The sequence below is a fragment of the Pan paniscus genome, chromosome 21 (assembly GCF_029289425.2).
Source record: "Pan paniscus chromosome 21, NHGRI_mPanPan1-v2.0_pri, whole genome shotgun sequence".
Classification (NCBI taxonomy): domain Eukaryota; kingdom Metazoa; phylum Chordata; class Mammalia; order Primates; family Hominidae; genus Pan; species Pan paniscus.
Window position 1 is genome coordinate 37,749,231 of NC_073270.2, and position 14,865 is coordinate 37,764,095.

At 48.8% G+C, this 14,865-nt stretch overlaps 1 protein-coding gene across 2 annotated transcripts in view; it reads left to right on the forward strand.

Moving 5' to 3' along the window:
* Positions 1 to 225: 225 nt before the first annotated feature.
* The window catches only part of HCK (HCK proto-oncogene, Src family tyrosine kinase), a 49,141-nt gene continuing 34,501 nt past the window's right edge, over positions 226 to 14,865 (forward strand). Inside the window, exon 1 of one of the 2 annotated variants that reach the window (XM_003814748.5) lies at positions 226 to 864. The gene's annotated coding sequence lies outside the window, so the exon portion shown is untranslated. The remainder of the gene's footprint in view (positions 865 to 14,865) is intronic. The other variant, XM_008967502.5, reaches the window with a different exon arrangement.

Here is a 14,865-nt window from a genome sequence, read left to right on the forward strand (position 1 = left end):
GGCGGTATAGACCCCTGGGTATTAAAACTCTTAGGCGGCGGGAGGTTAGATCGCGCAGGAGCAGGAGCGGTATTGGAACCCTGGGGTTTGTGTTCTAAATCTTAGGGCAGGGTTAGAATCCACTAAAGTGAGAGTTCGGATCCTTCCATTGGGCAGATTAGAATCTTTGGGGGCAAGTTGAGTTTAAAAATCCTTCAGAGGTGGGATTAAAAATCCTTTGGCGGGGCGGGGTTAGTATCTTGGGAGCCTTGGAGCGGGTGCTGGGGTTCTTAGACGGGCGGGTTCGAATCCCTAGGAGTGGGATTTGGGATCCTTTGGAGACTGGGGTAGGACGCTGGGCGGTGGGATGGGGAGGTGTTAGGGAAAGTGGAGCGGAAGGGATGGGGGTTAGCATCCTTGGTGGACGCGTTAGAAGCCTCCTATGGATGGTGCTAATTTTTTTTTTTCTCTTCGTGGAGGGTTTGGGATCCTTCTTGCAGGAGACGGAGGTTATGACCCTCGGGGAGCCGGTTAGGATCCTGGGGTGGCGTCTGAATCTTCGGGGAGGTGTTAGGACACTTGGGGCGGAGTTAGCATCGCTCAGGGCGCGGCTAAGGCGCCCAGATGGCCTGCGGGCGCCACCACGTCCCTGGTCCCAGCTCGGGAGCACATCAGAGGCTTAGAGGCGAGTGGGAAGGGACTCAGACAGTGCAGGACGAGAAACGCCCGCGGCACCAAAGCCCGTCGGAGCGTCGCCCCCGCCTCTAGTTCTAGAAAGTCAGTTTCCCGGCACTGGCACCCCGGAACCTCAGGGGCTGCCGAGCTGGGGGGGCGCTCAAGCTGCGAGGATCCGGGCTGCCCGCGAGACGAGGAGCGGGCGCCCAGGTGAGTGCCGCGCACAGGGGACCGGGAATACCCGGCCCGCGAGGGGTCCCAGGAGGCGGAGGGAGCCCAGGAGCCTGGGGAGGGCTGGCTACGGGTGCGGCTGGGGGCAGCGAGGGGAGACGGAACGTCGGGGGAGCCGCGGGTAGCCCGGGGGATGAGGGGTCGACAGCGAGTGGAGGGTGCCCTAGGGAGGGGCGGCACTGTTGCGGACTGCTGGATTCCCGGGGAAGGGGACGCTCGGGCCCGTGCAGTGACTTTATCCACCACTTCTCTGGGCCGTCCAGGTTCCCCTTCTGGGGGGGAGGCGGGGATTTTTTTTTTAATTTAAAAAAAAAAAAAAGAAGGAAGGGATGGGGCTTCACAGAACCCGGGAGGGGGAAGGCCCTTACGGTTCCCGGTGGGGGCCGGGTCACGCCGGGTTGGCAGCCAGCTTGGGGAAGGGGGTAGTTGGGCGGAGGCGTGACGTGCGAGCCACACCCAGGCCGGCTGCAGCTGGTCGGCTCTCTGCCCCTCCTCCCACAACAGGTCTAGGTCAAACCCCCAAACCTCCTGGCCCGAGAACACACTGCATGTATGCCCTGTCACTTTCCTCCTTGGACGAATTCTCCGCCTCCGAATTCGTTTCCTCATCTGTAAAACGGGGCTATGAAGTCTTTCTTGCAAGGATGCAGGAAATTGGAGTATGCGAGAGGTGGGTGCGTGTGAGAGACAGGCTAGTGGGTAGCGGAGGGGGCTTCTAGGGGCAAACTGCCTGTTGGGGCTGGGGTAGAGGATTTGGCCTTTCTTTGCCTCTGTTTTCACAACTGCAGGATGGGGAGAGTAATAGTACCTCCTTCACAGGGTTGTTTAGAGGATTAATTGGGTACTGAAAGGGCCAGGCAGGGTGGCTCACGCCTGTAATCTCAGCTTTTTGGGAGGCCGAGGCAGGTGGATCTCTTGAGGTCTAGAGTTTGAGACCAGCCTGGCCAACATGGTGAAACCCCGTCTCTACTAAAAGTACAAAAATTAGCCGGGCATAGTAGCACATACCTTTAATCCCAGCTACTCGGGAGGCTGAGGCACGAGAATCACTTGAACCTGGGAGGTGGAGGTTGCGGTGAGCCGAGATCGCGCCACTGCACTCCAGCCTGGGCGACAGAGAGAGACTCTGTCTCAAAAAAAAAAAAAAAAAAGTTACTGAAGGAAAGCTTTGAGAGTGCTGTCTGACAGTACACAGGCTTAATGTATGTTAACATTGCCCTAGCTAGACATATGGCCCCGTGTTCTCAGACTTTAGCCTACATCAGCATCACCTGGACTGCTTGTGAAAACAGATTGCTGGGCCGAATCCTAGAGTTTCTGATTCAGTAGCTCTGTGCAGGACAATGAGAACTTCCATCCCCGGTGATGCTGCTGCTGCTGATCCAAGGAGGACACTTTGAGAACCACTGGGGTAGCCTATGCCTGGCACAGAGAAAGGCCTCAATGCATATCAGTTGCCTTATCCCATGGTTTTCTCTTTATGGTCCTTTTTTTTTTAGGGGAGGGGGTGACAGGTTAAAATACAGAAAAGTGAAGATAATAATATATTAAATGTCCCGCGAATCCACCATCCAGAATTAACAAATAATAGCATTTTGTTGTGTTTGTTTTGAGATTTTAAAAAATTAATTTACTAAAAGTAACAGAAAAAATTGAAGTCTCCCCACCTTGTATCACTCTCAGTCCTGTTTCTCTCCCTCCCCAGGGGCAACCGCTGTCATGAGTTACAGTCCTTCCAGGATGTGCCTCTGAAAATGGATTGCATATAAATGTACACATAAACAACACGTAGGATTGTTTTGTGTGCTTTAAAAATGCTATCTATGCAGTGGTTCATGCCTGTAATCCCAGCTACTCGGGAGGCTGAGGCAGGAGAGTCGCTTGAACCCGGGGAAGCAGAAGTCGCAGTGAGCCGAGATCGCGCCATTGCACTCCAGCCTGGACAACAAAAGCGAAACTCCACCTAAAAAAAAAAAAAAAAAAAAAAAAAGGCCGGGCGCGGTGGCTCACGCCTGTAATCCCAGCACTTTGGGAGGCTGAGCCAGGCAGATCACGAGGTCAGGAGATCGAGACCATCCTGGCTAACACGGTGAAACCCCGTCTCTACTAAAAATACAAAAAATTAGCCGGGCATGGTGGCGGGCGCCTGTAGTCCCAGCTACTGGGGAGGCTAAGGCAGGAGAATGGCGTGACCCCTGGAGGTGGAGCTTGCAGTGAGCCGAGATCGTGCCACTGCACTCTAGCCTGGGCCACAGAGCGAGACTCCGTCTCAAAACAAAACAAAACAAAACAAAAAACTATCTAATTGTGAGACTTTTCTGCAATTCTGACAATGGGGATAGCAGAGGAGCATATTTGCCCCATCTTATCATTAAGTTGTCAAAATCTACCCAGGATGAGAAATAGAAAATAGAGGCCTCATTCATTCCTTCCAGCTGCTGTGGAGTATCCCAGCAGGTAACGACTCTACGGTATTTCTCTTTCCCCTGTGGATAAATACTCAAGTTGTTCCTAGGCGTTCACTACAATGAACAATATTGACAGGAGCATCCTGGATGTGTAGCTTTCAGCCCATGTACAGGTGGTTCTTGAGGAAAACACCAAAAGGCTGGATGGCTCCCCAGAGAGGGCACCTGTCACACTCCCCTTTGTGTGAGAGGAGTACTGTAGCCCAGAAGGGTCACCAGGGACTCTGGGGCAGAGAAGAGAGAAGAATGTTGCTCTGCTGATCTCCCAGCTGTCTCTGGATCAATGGCCTTTCTTTCAGGCCTCATGTTCTCTGCTGTAAGGCACTTCATTTGCCTTACTCACTATGCCTGGCACTTAATAAGTGTTCAAGAAAATGGAAGCATGAACCTTTTGAGGGAACAATAACCAATATTTTCATGTATCTTTATGTAGTCTTTTCTATGCACTTTTAAATTAACATAATTAGTATAATGCTACACATAGATTATTTTTATCCTATTTATTTGCTTAGTATTACATTGTAGCATTTTCCAGGTCATTAAAATGTTCTTAAATTTTTAGTGGCTGCATAATATTCCACTGTTTGCCTGTATTATAATTTGCTTAACCTTTCTAGCAGAGCAATCTTTTATATAGTTCAAAATTTTTAGAAATATTTTAATCGAGGTGAAATTCACATAACTTTATAAAATTAACTATATGATTTTTAAAGCGAACAATTCAGTGGTATTTGGTATATTCACAATGTTGTACAAACACTACCTGTCAGTAGCTCCTAAACATTTCCATCACCCCTGAAAAAGGAAACTTTGTACCCATTAAGCAATTACCCCCCATTCCCCCAGCCCCTGGCAACCACCAATCTGCTTTTTGCCTGTACGGACTAATTTATTCAGGATATTTAACATAAATAGAAGCATACTATGTGACTTTCTGTGTCTAGCTTCTTTCACTTAACATAATGTTTTCCAAGGTTCATCCACATGGTGGCAACTATTAGTACTTTATTCCCTTTGTGGCCAAATAATATTCCATTGTATGGATATTCCACAGTTTATTTACCCATTTATCCACAGATGGAAATTCAGGTTGTTTCCACATTTTGACCATTGAAAATAATACTGCTATGAGCATGCATGTGCATACATGTATTTGTTTGAGCACCTGTTTTCAATTCCTTTGGGTATATACCTGAAGTAGAGTTACTGGGTCATATAAAAGTTCTATCTCTGTGGCTGGGTGCAGTGGCTCACGCCTGTAATCCCAGCACTCTGGGAGACTGAGGCGGGCGGATCACGAGGTCAGGAGATCGAGATCATCCCGGTTAACACGGTGAAACCTCGTCTCTACTAAAAAAATACAAAAAAATTAGCCGGGCATTGTGGTGGGCGCCTGTAGTCCCAGCTACTCGGGAGGCTGAGGCAGGAGAATGGCATGAACCCGGGAGGCGGAGCTTGCAGTGAGCCGAGATCGAGCCACTGCACTCTAGCCTGGGCGACAGAGCGAGACTCCTTCTCAGAAAAAAAAAAAAACAGTAGTTCTATCTTTAACTTTTTGAGGAACTGCTATGCTGTTTTCCACCATTTTACATTCCCACCGTAATATACAAGGGTTTCAATTGGCTTCACATCCTTGCCAATGCCTACTATGTTTATATTTTATTATTATTATTATTACCATTCTAATGGGTACAGAAAGCACAAATCTTAATCTCATTCAAACCAGGCTGCCCTCTGAGGGCTCTTACCTCAGAAAGTAAGGAGAAAGTTGTCTACATTCTAAGGACTAGCCAGGGCTTGGACTTTAAACTCTTCTAGAAAGTAAATTCTACAAGAGCACAAACATGTTTGTCCTATAAACCACTGTATCTTCTAACACCTGGCACCTGGCACATAGTAGGGCCTCAAAAAAACACTGATGGGACAAACGCAATGAATGTTGGACAACCTCCTCCCTCCCTTGCCTGAGATATTTCAGCTGCCCTCCCCGAACACCCCTCCACCCGCAGCGATTATTTTTAATTAGTTGCTAACATTTAAACTCAGGAGAGCTCACATAATCTGGATTTCTGTCTCCTAAAACATTAGAAGAGTTAGCAGCCCTGAGACTAGAACCCACGACTCCAGTGCTCTTCAGACAACCTCAGTGGAGCTGGGGGCTGCCCTGGGGGCTACACCTGGGCTGTCCAGCTTGCACAGCCCTTGCCAGGCCCACTTTCCTCATCCACAGAACCCTCCACATCCCTATAGTCATTTGAGTTTTCAAACCCCACCCTTCGGGTCATGACAAGGCTTCCTTTTTTATAGAAAAGGAACATGAAGGGCTGGATGCGGTGGCTCACCCTGTAATCCCAGCACTTTGGGAGGCCGAGACAGGCAGATCATCTGACTCAGGAGTTCGAGACCAGCCTGGGTAACATGGCAAAACCCTGTCTCTACAAAAAATACAAAAATTAGCTGGGTGTGGTGGCACATGGCTGTAGTACCAGCTACTCAGGAGGCTGAGGTGGGAGGATCGTCTGAGCACAGAAGGTGAAGGTTGCAGTGATCTGAGACTGCACCACTGTATTCCAGCCTGGGTGACAGAGCAAGACCCTGTCTCATAAAAAGAAAAGAAAAGGAATGTGAAGCCTAGAGAGGGTAATTGACTTTCCCAAAGTCACACAGCAAGTTAGTAGCACAATCTCTCTCAGCCTCTTTCTTTCTTACATCTTTTTGTTGTTGTTTATTTTTTTTTTTTATACCACAAGTCATCAAGCAATCACTTCTGCCTTTCTAAACAAACCCCACCACATGCACCAACCACATGTTGGTCCCCGCCCCATTTCTCCAGTTTCCTCCCCCACAGGACTGGGAGTTTGAAGGTACTTTCAGAGGCGTGGGTAATGATGCAGAAGCAGCCTGTGCTTAAGTGTAAATGTACCCTGGTCTTGGCCCCGGCTGTGGTCCCACATGCTGCATCCTCTGGATGGCACTGCGCTAGGACGTGCGCTCCTGACTCTCCCTTCGAGTCACCTCCCTGAGTTCCAGGCATCACCCTGAAATCCTTTGGCCCAGGAGATGTAAGTGCAGCCAAGAGAACAGGAATCCCAGCCTCATCTCTACCATAGAAATGAAGAACAGTGGGTACAGTACAGTAGACGACCCCGAGTCTGAGCGCCAGCTCTGCCAAAGACAGGTTGTGATGCACTAGGCAAATCTCTTCCCTTTCTGAGCCTCAGTTCCCAAATCCAAAAAAAAATGGAACTGAGGCTGGGCACGGTGGCTCACACCTGTAATCCCAGCACTTTGAGAGGACAAAGCAGGTGGATCACCTGAGGTCAGGAGTTCAAGACCAGCCTGGCCAACATGGTGAAACCCCGTCTCTACTAAAAATGCAAAAATTAGCCGGGCGTGGTGGCGGGCGCCTGTAATTTCAGCTACTTGGGAAGCCGAGGCAGGAGAATTGCTGGAACCCGGGAGGCACGGTTGCAGTGAGCCAAGGTCTTGCCACTGCACTCCAGCCCGGGCTGACAACAGCAAGACTCTGTTAAAAAAAAAAAAAAAGTGGGGGGGGAGAACTGAGGAGGATACTACTCATGATTCCTGCAGCACAATTCCTTTTATGTCAAAACACACACACACACACACACACACACACACACATACACACACTAGTCCATCATGGCGTATATGTCTTAGTTTGAGTTTCTCCAGAAGCAGACCCTAGGCAAGGTTTCAAATGCAAATAGTTTGTTTGAGAGCTGATTCCAGAGACCCTCCTAGGGGAGTAAGGAAGTGAGGCAGGGAACAGGAGGTAGTCATTAAAGGTGTCTTCTAAGCCCAGTTACCACTGTGGGCACCTGGAGCTCAATCCCACTGAGGAGCTCTGGGAGCCAGGGTAGAACAGGCTCGAGAGGTGAGGGAACCGGGGTATTTGTCCACCCTGGTCTCGCTCCTGTCTTTTGTTGAAAACTACTCCTGGGGATGTGATAATTCTCTAGCACTTTCGGCTTGCCAAGCCCATGGGCAGAGCAGGCACCAATAGCCACAGAGAAATCTCTCAGACAAAGAGATGAAGGTGCCGGCAGCTGGAAGTCCAGCCAGAATGTGCAGAAATGGTAAAGGGCAGAGTGATAGAGGCAGGGCACTGACAGCCTCTGCTTCAACATACATGTGTGTAAATGCAGAGGCAGAGGCTGAGGCCAAATGCTGGCAGAGGATATCTGGGTGGGGAAAGATGTGGCCATGGAGGGCTTATAGAATAAGTAATCCAAGAGTGTCTTAAATGTATCTGTAATGTTTTCATCTTCCTTCCTTCCTTCCTTCCCTCCCTCCCTCCCTCCTTTCTTTTCTTTTCTTTCTTTCTTTCTTCTTTCCCTTCTTTCCTTCCCCCTTCTCCTCCTCCTCTTCCTCCTCCTCCACTTTCTTCTTCTCTTCCTTCCTTTCTTCTTTCTTTCTTTCTTTTTCTTTTTGAGACAGGGTCTCACTCTGTCTCCCAGGCTGGAGTGCAGTGACGCTATCATGGCTCATGCAGCCCCAACCTCCTGTGCTCAAGCGATCCTCCCACCTCAGCCTCCTGAGTAGCTGGGATCACAGGCACATGCCACCACACCCAGCTAATAAAAAAAAATTCTGGTAGAGATGGGGTCTTGCCATGTTGCCCAGGCTGGTCTTAAATTCCTCGGCTCAAACGATCCTCCTGTCTTGACCTCTCAAAGTGCTGGTATTACAGATGTGAGCCACCATACCTGGCCTCTAATGGTTTAATTTTTAACAAGAAGGATGCACTAATGTTTTACTAGGTGGTAAAAGGTCATTTTAAAAATAAAATACATACCCTTCAAAAAATAAAAGAAACTGAGACCTGGAGCTTTGTCAATTATAAAAAAAAAAATGTAAAAGGATCAGCGCCTGTGTTACTGAGGCTTTGAGGATTCCATTTGTGGAGGACAGGTTTGGGGGCAGCTGATCTCTCAGTACCACGGCAGGTTAAAGTGAAAAGTGGCCCTGGTGGTGAACTGGCCACCATGTCCTGTCTGGAGGGGGAAACTTCCACTCAGCGGCAGCCAAGGAAAGACTGCTCCTCTCCCAGCAGAAGCGAGCAAACGTGCATCATCCTTCTCAGTTTAAACATATATTTATAGCTATTGATTTTCTTTTTGTTTGTTTTTGTTTTGAGACAGGATCTCACTCTGTTGCCCAGGCTGGAGTGCAGTGGGGCAATCTTGGCTCACTGCAACCTCTGCCTCTTGAGTTCAAGCAATTCTCCTGCCTTAGCCTCCCAAGTAGCTGGGATTACAGGCACCCACTACCACGCCCAGCTAATTTTTGTATTTTTGGTTGAGACAGGGTTTCACCATGTTGGCCAGGCTGGTCTCAAACTCCTGACATCAGGTGATCCGCCTGCTGACCTCAGGTGATCCGCCTGCCTCAGCTTCCCAAAGTGCTGGGATTACAGGCATGAGCCATTGCACCTGGCCTATTTATAGCTATTGTTTAGACGGGAAATCTGGGGGCATCCAGCAGACTAAATGGGGACCTTACTGTCATAGCTCATATCCTAATGGTCAGATGGATAATAAACAAATCAACAGGTAATACATTAGGTGCATTAGTCCAGGTCCTTTTTTATTTTTTCTTTTCTTTTTCTTTTTTTTTTTTTATACTTAACTTCAGCATACCCTGAGATAGTTCAAGTCCTTTGAGAAGCAGACTCCCATAGCATTAAATGTGCAAGAAATTTATTGGAGGAAATGGCTATGAGAGAAAATGGGAAGAAACCAGGAGAGGACAGGAGAGCCATCAGATAGTGGGGTACCTCTGTCCACTAATGAAAAAGAAAAGGAAGGAAGAAAGGAAGGAAGAAGAAAGGAATAAAAGGAGGACGTGTCTTGGACTGCCATGCCGTATTTTTTTTTGTAGTTGTTGTTCTGTTTTATTTTGTTTTTTTTGAGACAGAGTCTTGCTCTGTCGCCCAGGCTGGAGTGCAGTGGCGCAGTCTTGGCTCACTGCAACCTCCGCCTCCCGGGTTCAAGCAATTCTCCTTCCTCAGCCTCCTGAGTAGCTAGGATTACAAGCATGCGCCACCACGCCCAGCTAATTTTTGTATTTTTAGTAGAGACGGGGTTTCACCATGTTGGCCAGGCTGGTCTTGAACTCCTGACCTTGTGATTCGCCCGCCTTGGCCTCCCAAAGTGCTGGGATTACAGGCGTGAGCCACCGCGCCCAGCTGCCATGCCATTCTAAGGAAAGTTTGTCAAGGCTGTTAAGGCACCCTTGGCCAAAGTCTCTTGACAGAGGTCCCCCAGACATGGGTGGGCTTCGGTCTCCCTGCCACACTCAGTCATTGGCTGGGAGCAGCCCATGAGAGCAGTGATGGACTTCAGAGCATAGCAGCTGAGCCACTGATCAATTTCTCCAGTCGTACTCCTGCAGTTGGAGATCTGAGAGGTGCATCCTCATGGCCACCACGTTTAAGAGGTGGTTAGGGGCATGAAGACTAGCTGGGAACAGGCTAGACAGTGATGGGAGTTGGGGGGCAGAGGATCCTGTCTTTGCCAGGGTGATGAGGGAAGGTTGCTCTGAGAAGGTACAATCATTAGAGAGACTGAAGGAAGTGATGGAGCCTTTCTGGGTGAAGAATATTCCAGAAACAGAACATGCAATGCCCCAGAGGTATAAGCACAGTTGGTGAGTTGAAGAAGAGCAAGGAGGGCTCCAGTGGAATGATCAAGGGAGAGTTAGAAGGAGACAGATCTGAGAGGTTGAGGAGGGGATCAGATTGTGGAGGTCTTACCCACCTTGGAGGGGACTTGGGCTTTTACTCCAAGTGAGATGGAAACCCTGGGTGGGGGTTGAGCAGAGAAGGAATGCGATCTGACTTACCTTTTTTTTTTTTTTTTGAGACGGACTCTCACTCTGTTGCCCAGGCTGGACTGCAGTGGTGCGACCTCGGCTCACTGCAACCTCTGACTCCGGGGTTCAAGCGATTCTCCTGCCTCAGCCTCCTAAGTAGCTGGGATTACAGGCATGCACCACCATGCCCACCTAATTTTTGTATTTTTAGTAGAGATGGGGTTTCACCATGTTGGTCAGGCTGGTCTCCAACTCCTGACCTCAGATGATCTGCCCGCTTCAGCCTCCTAAAGTGCTGGGATTACAGGTGTGAGCCACCATGCCCAGGATGACTTACATTTTTAAAGGCTCACTTATTTGTAAGAGGCAGAATGCGGATTCAAACCCAGCTCTATCTGACTTCAAATCTCATGCTCTATTTTCAAACTGCCCTGCCTCCTGCCTGCCTTAGAGATAAAATCATTCCAAGAAGGTTCACAGTTGCTCTGGAATTCTGAAATTGACCAAGTGTCCCAAGAGTAACATTGAACATGCTATGAGTTTTATATGTGGTTGAATAAGTGTTTGGAACACAGGCATCTCAGAGCCAACCCTATGGCTGAGCCAGGCAAATGATCAAAGCCCTGAGTTCTCCTTTAGTGTGTTGCTCTGTCGCTCGCCATCGTGTGAGCCAGGGCCCACACAGCCTCTTGGGGTTGTTACTCCACCTGTCCAATGAAGATTTTGATCTCCCAAGTTTCCTCCTGTTTGCAAAATCAAAGTTTTGAGCTCTATGAGAAAGAAGCTGAGGCTCAGTAAAGGGAAGACGTGAGAAGTCAGGAGTGACCCCTAACTGTCTATTAGGGACAGTAGTCACTCGGGGATAAAGACAGTTCATTCAGAAGACAGTCAGGGAACCCGAGGAGAGGGAGCTGCTGGGCTCTGCACCCCCAAGGCACTGCTCAGGGAATTGGCTCCTGTTGAGGAAATACTTTTTCCCCACCCCCATTGCTGAGCTGTTCTGAGAAGGGAAAGTTCCTGTAACTGAACAGCCTTAAGCCCTGGGCCGCCAGCGGTCTGCCTTCTTGAGAGTTCTGTTTGGGTTCCTCATTCTCCCCTTCCCCTTCATCGCCCACAGCCTCTGGGGCTGACCTCAGTGGATGATGACAGGCAGGAGAGCTGAGTGCCAGTTTGACCTACCACTGACTAGCCGGGGGACCCACTCTCCCATGGGCTTCCATTTCCCTATCTGAAAAATAACTTCATAATTCTGGTCTGTTGACTTCAGCCAAGTATGATGAGGTCCATAGAGAGTAGAACATAATATATCCATTACACGAATGTGTATGGAGGGCCTATTAGATACCAGGTGCTTCTTTTTTTGAGACATTCTTGCTCTGTAACCCAGGCTGGAGTGCAGTGGCATGACTACAACTCATTGTAGCCTCAACCTCCCAGGCTCAAGTGATCCTCCCACCTCAGCCTCCCAAGTAGCTGGGAATACAGGCACATGCCACCATGCCTGGCTAATTTTTTTGGGTAGAGACAGGGTCTCGCTATGTTGTCAGGACCAGCCTCGTACTCCTGGGCTCAAAGCAATCCTCCCACCTCAGCCTCCAAAAGTGCTGGGATTACAGGCATGAGCCCCTGCACCCAGTCTCTATAACCAGGTCCTTTTAAGGCATGGCTTCAGTGCCATCAGCTTAATGAGGTCCATATTCCTCCCATCCTCACCTACTCTAATAGGTCTAGTACCATCTTACCTTCTCTTCTACCAAAACCTGGTATCAGGGAGGTCTTTGCCATCAGCCATTTGCACTTGAGTGCAAATCACAATCCCTTATAAGAATTCCCTCTGCACTGGGCAAGACTCTTTGATGTTTAAAGGGAAATAAATCCAACTCAAAACTGGCTCAAGCAGAAGAAGGAGGTTACTGGAAAATCCCTGAGATATCAGCTTCAGGCAAGGCTTAATCCAAGGCTGAGAGTCTGCATTTCTCTATTTCTTGGGTTTGCCTTGCTGCTGCAGGCCTTTTTTTCCAGCTAGAAACCAAGGGCTGGCTCTCGTTGGCCAGAATTGAATCACATGCCCATCTCTACTTCTTTTTTTTTTTTTTTTTTTTTTGAGATAGAGTCTCGCTCTGTCACCCAGGCTGGAGTGCAATGGCGCAATCTCGGCTCACTGCAACCTCCACCTCCCAGGTTCAAGCAATTCTCCAGCCTCAGCCTCCCAAGTAGCTGGGATTACAGATGCCTGCCACCAAGCCCGGCTAATTTTTTGTATTTTTAATAGAGATGGGGTTTCACCATGTTGGACAAACTCCTGACCTCTGGTGATCCACCTGCCTCTGCCTCCCAAAGTGCTGGGATTACAGGCATGAGCCACCGCGCCCATCCACCCATCTCTGCTTCTATTACTGCAACTCTCATTGGCTTGATTTGGTCACAGATCCACCTCTACAGCCAGGGGTTGGAGTCAACTCTATCCCAATCCATAAACTGAGACTAGGGGAGGAGTAATTCCCAAAGGAAAATTGGAGAACTGTTGTTAGAAGAAGGGGGGAATGGATTCTATGCAGGAAAGAGCTGCAGCTTCTTCTTTCAGAGAACTTCTAATCCAACATCTCATTTCACATTTGGAGAAACTGAGGCTCAGAGACAAGTTGAGACTTGCCTAGCGTCACACAATGAGCTTATAGCAGAGATGGGACCACAATCCAGGGCTTCACACCCTCAGCCCTTGCAGGTTTCTGCTTAAGCATAGAAGCTCCCAGAAAACCATCTCCAGCCCACTGGATGGATGCTCAGGCAGGCCCCGGCCTCTCCCCCTTGAGCTTGACTCTGAGAGCACAGGCCGAGTCTCTGAGTTTTCCACAGCCAGCATGGTAACCCTGGGAAGCAGCCAGGCACAAGCAAGCTGACCTCTCTCATTTCACTCAGCAGAGGCTGAGGTGGTGAGGAGCAGGTTTCAGGTTCCCAGGGTCGGCAGTGGCCCAAGGAAGTATCTTTACCAGGGATCAGCAGTTTTGAGTGGGTGTGCAACCAGGCAGACTACTTCTGCTCTCAGAGCGTGCTTTTGAAGCACATTAGATGAGAAATGCGTATGCAGAAGTTTTATACAGTCCTTCACATCCCTAGTCACATAGGACCTCAGGCCAAGCCTGAGAAGCAAGGCCTCCTATTTAGCAGGAAAGAAAAATAAGGCTCAGAGAGGGCAAATGACTTGCTCAAGGTCACATACCCAGTCAGTGGCAGAACTGCTATCCAAACTCAAGTATTCTGACTCCCAAGTTCAGCCTTCATTCTGCTACATTGGTGGATCTCAAATTTTAGTGTATATACTAATTTCCTGTAGAATTGTTAGAACTACAGATTCCAGGACCTCACTCCCAGATACTGGTTCATTCAATCCAGAGTGTGACCCAAGAATATGCAAGAATCAGTGGAGACTTTTTGAGTTCAAATGGCAGAAACCCAACTCAAATTGGCTTAAGCAAAATTGATAATTTATTTGCTCGTGGACTGGAAAAATCCTGAGGTGTATAGGCCTCAGGCATAGCTGGATCCAGGTGCTCAATTTATCTTCAGGAATTACTTTATCTCCATACCTCAGCTCTGTTGTCCTCTCTGGTGGCTTCACTCTAAAGCAGCTTTTACCTTGATGATGTTGAGGTGGCCTCCAAGAACTCCAGGTTCCTACATCTCAACAATCCTTATAGAAAGAGGGTGCTTTTCCCCTAATTTTTGCAGCAAAATCCCAGGGCAGACTGCCTCAGTGAGGAGGACGTATATGCCTATAACTGAACCAATCTCTGTAGCCAGGGGGCCAGAGGATATGGGATTCTCTGATTGGCCAGGCCTGTGTCAAGTTGCCAATTCCTGAAGGCAAGGGTGGGATCGGCCCCACCAAACTTCATGCACTAAGTGGGAGAAAGCTGGTTCTCCAAAGGAAAATCCAGGTACTGTTATCTGAAGAGGGACAGATGCTGAGGAGGCAGGAGCAAAAGAGGTTCTCTAGCCTTCTTGGCTAGAATGTTCACATGAATCGCCTGGGAACCTTGTTAAAATGCACATTCTGATTTGGGAAGTGGGGACTGAGATTCTGCATTTCTTACAGCTCCCCTGTGAGGTTGAGGCTGCTGGTTCTCACGCTAGCCACACTCTGAGCACCATATTGCATTTCTAAACTCACTCAAACCACTTTGTCACAAGGCACTCTGCAGAGAGGCCCTGGGCTACATAAACCTCTTTCTTCCACCATTCTCTCCCCACCTTCACCCCATCCCCTGTTCCCAAACTCACCCGAATAATATCAGCACCATCTGTTTGGGAACCACTCACCAACATACTATAGATTCTGCTGACAAATCACAGTTGAAGAAATTGTCCATTGTGCCCTCCAGTGACTTCTTTTTTTTTTTTTTTTTTTTTTTTTTTGAGACACAGTCTTGCTCTGTTGCCCAGGCTGGAGTGCAGTGGCACGATCTTGGCTCACTGCAACCTCTGCTTCCCGGGTTCAAGCGATTCTCCTACCTCAGCCTCCCAAGTAGCTGGGATTACAGGTGTGCGCCGCCACACCTGGCTAATTTTTTCTGTTTTCGGTAGAGTCAGGGTTTCATCATATTGGCCAGGCTTGTCTCGAACTCCTGACCTCAAGTGATCCACCCACATCAGCCTCCTAAAGTGCTAGGATTAC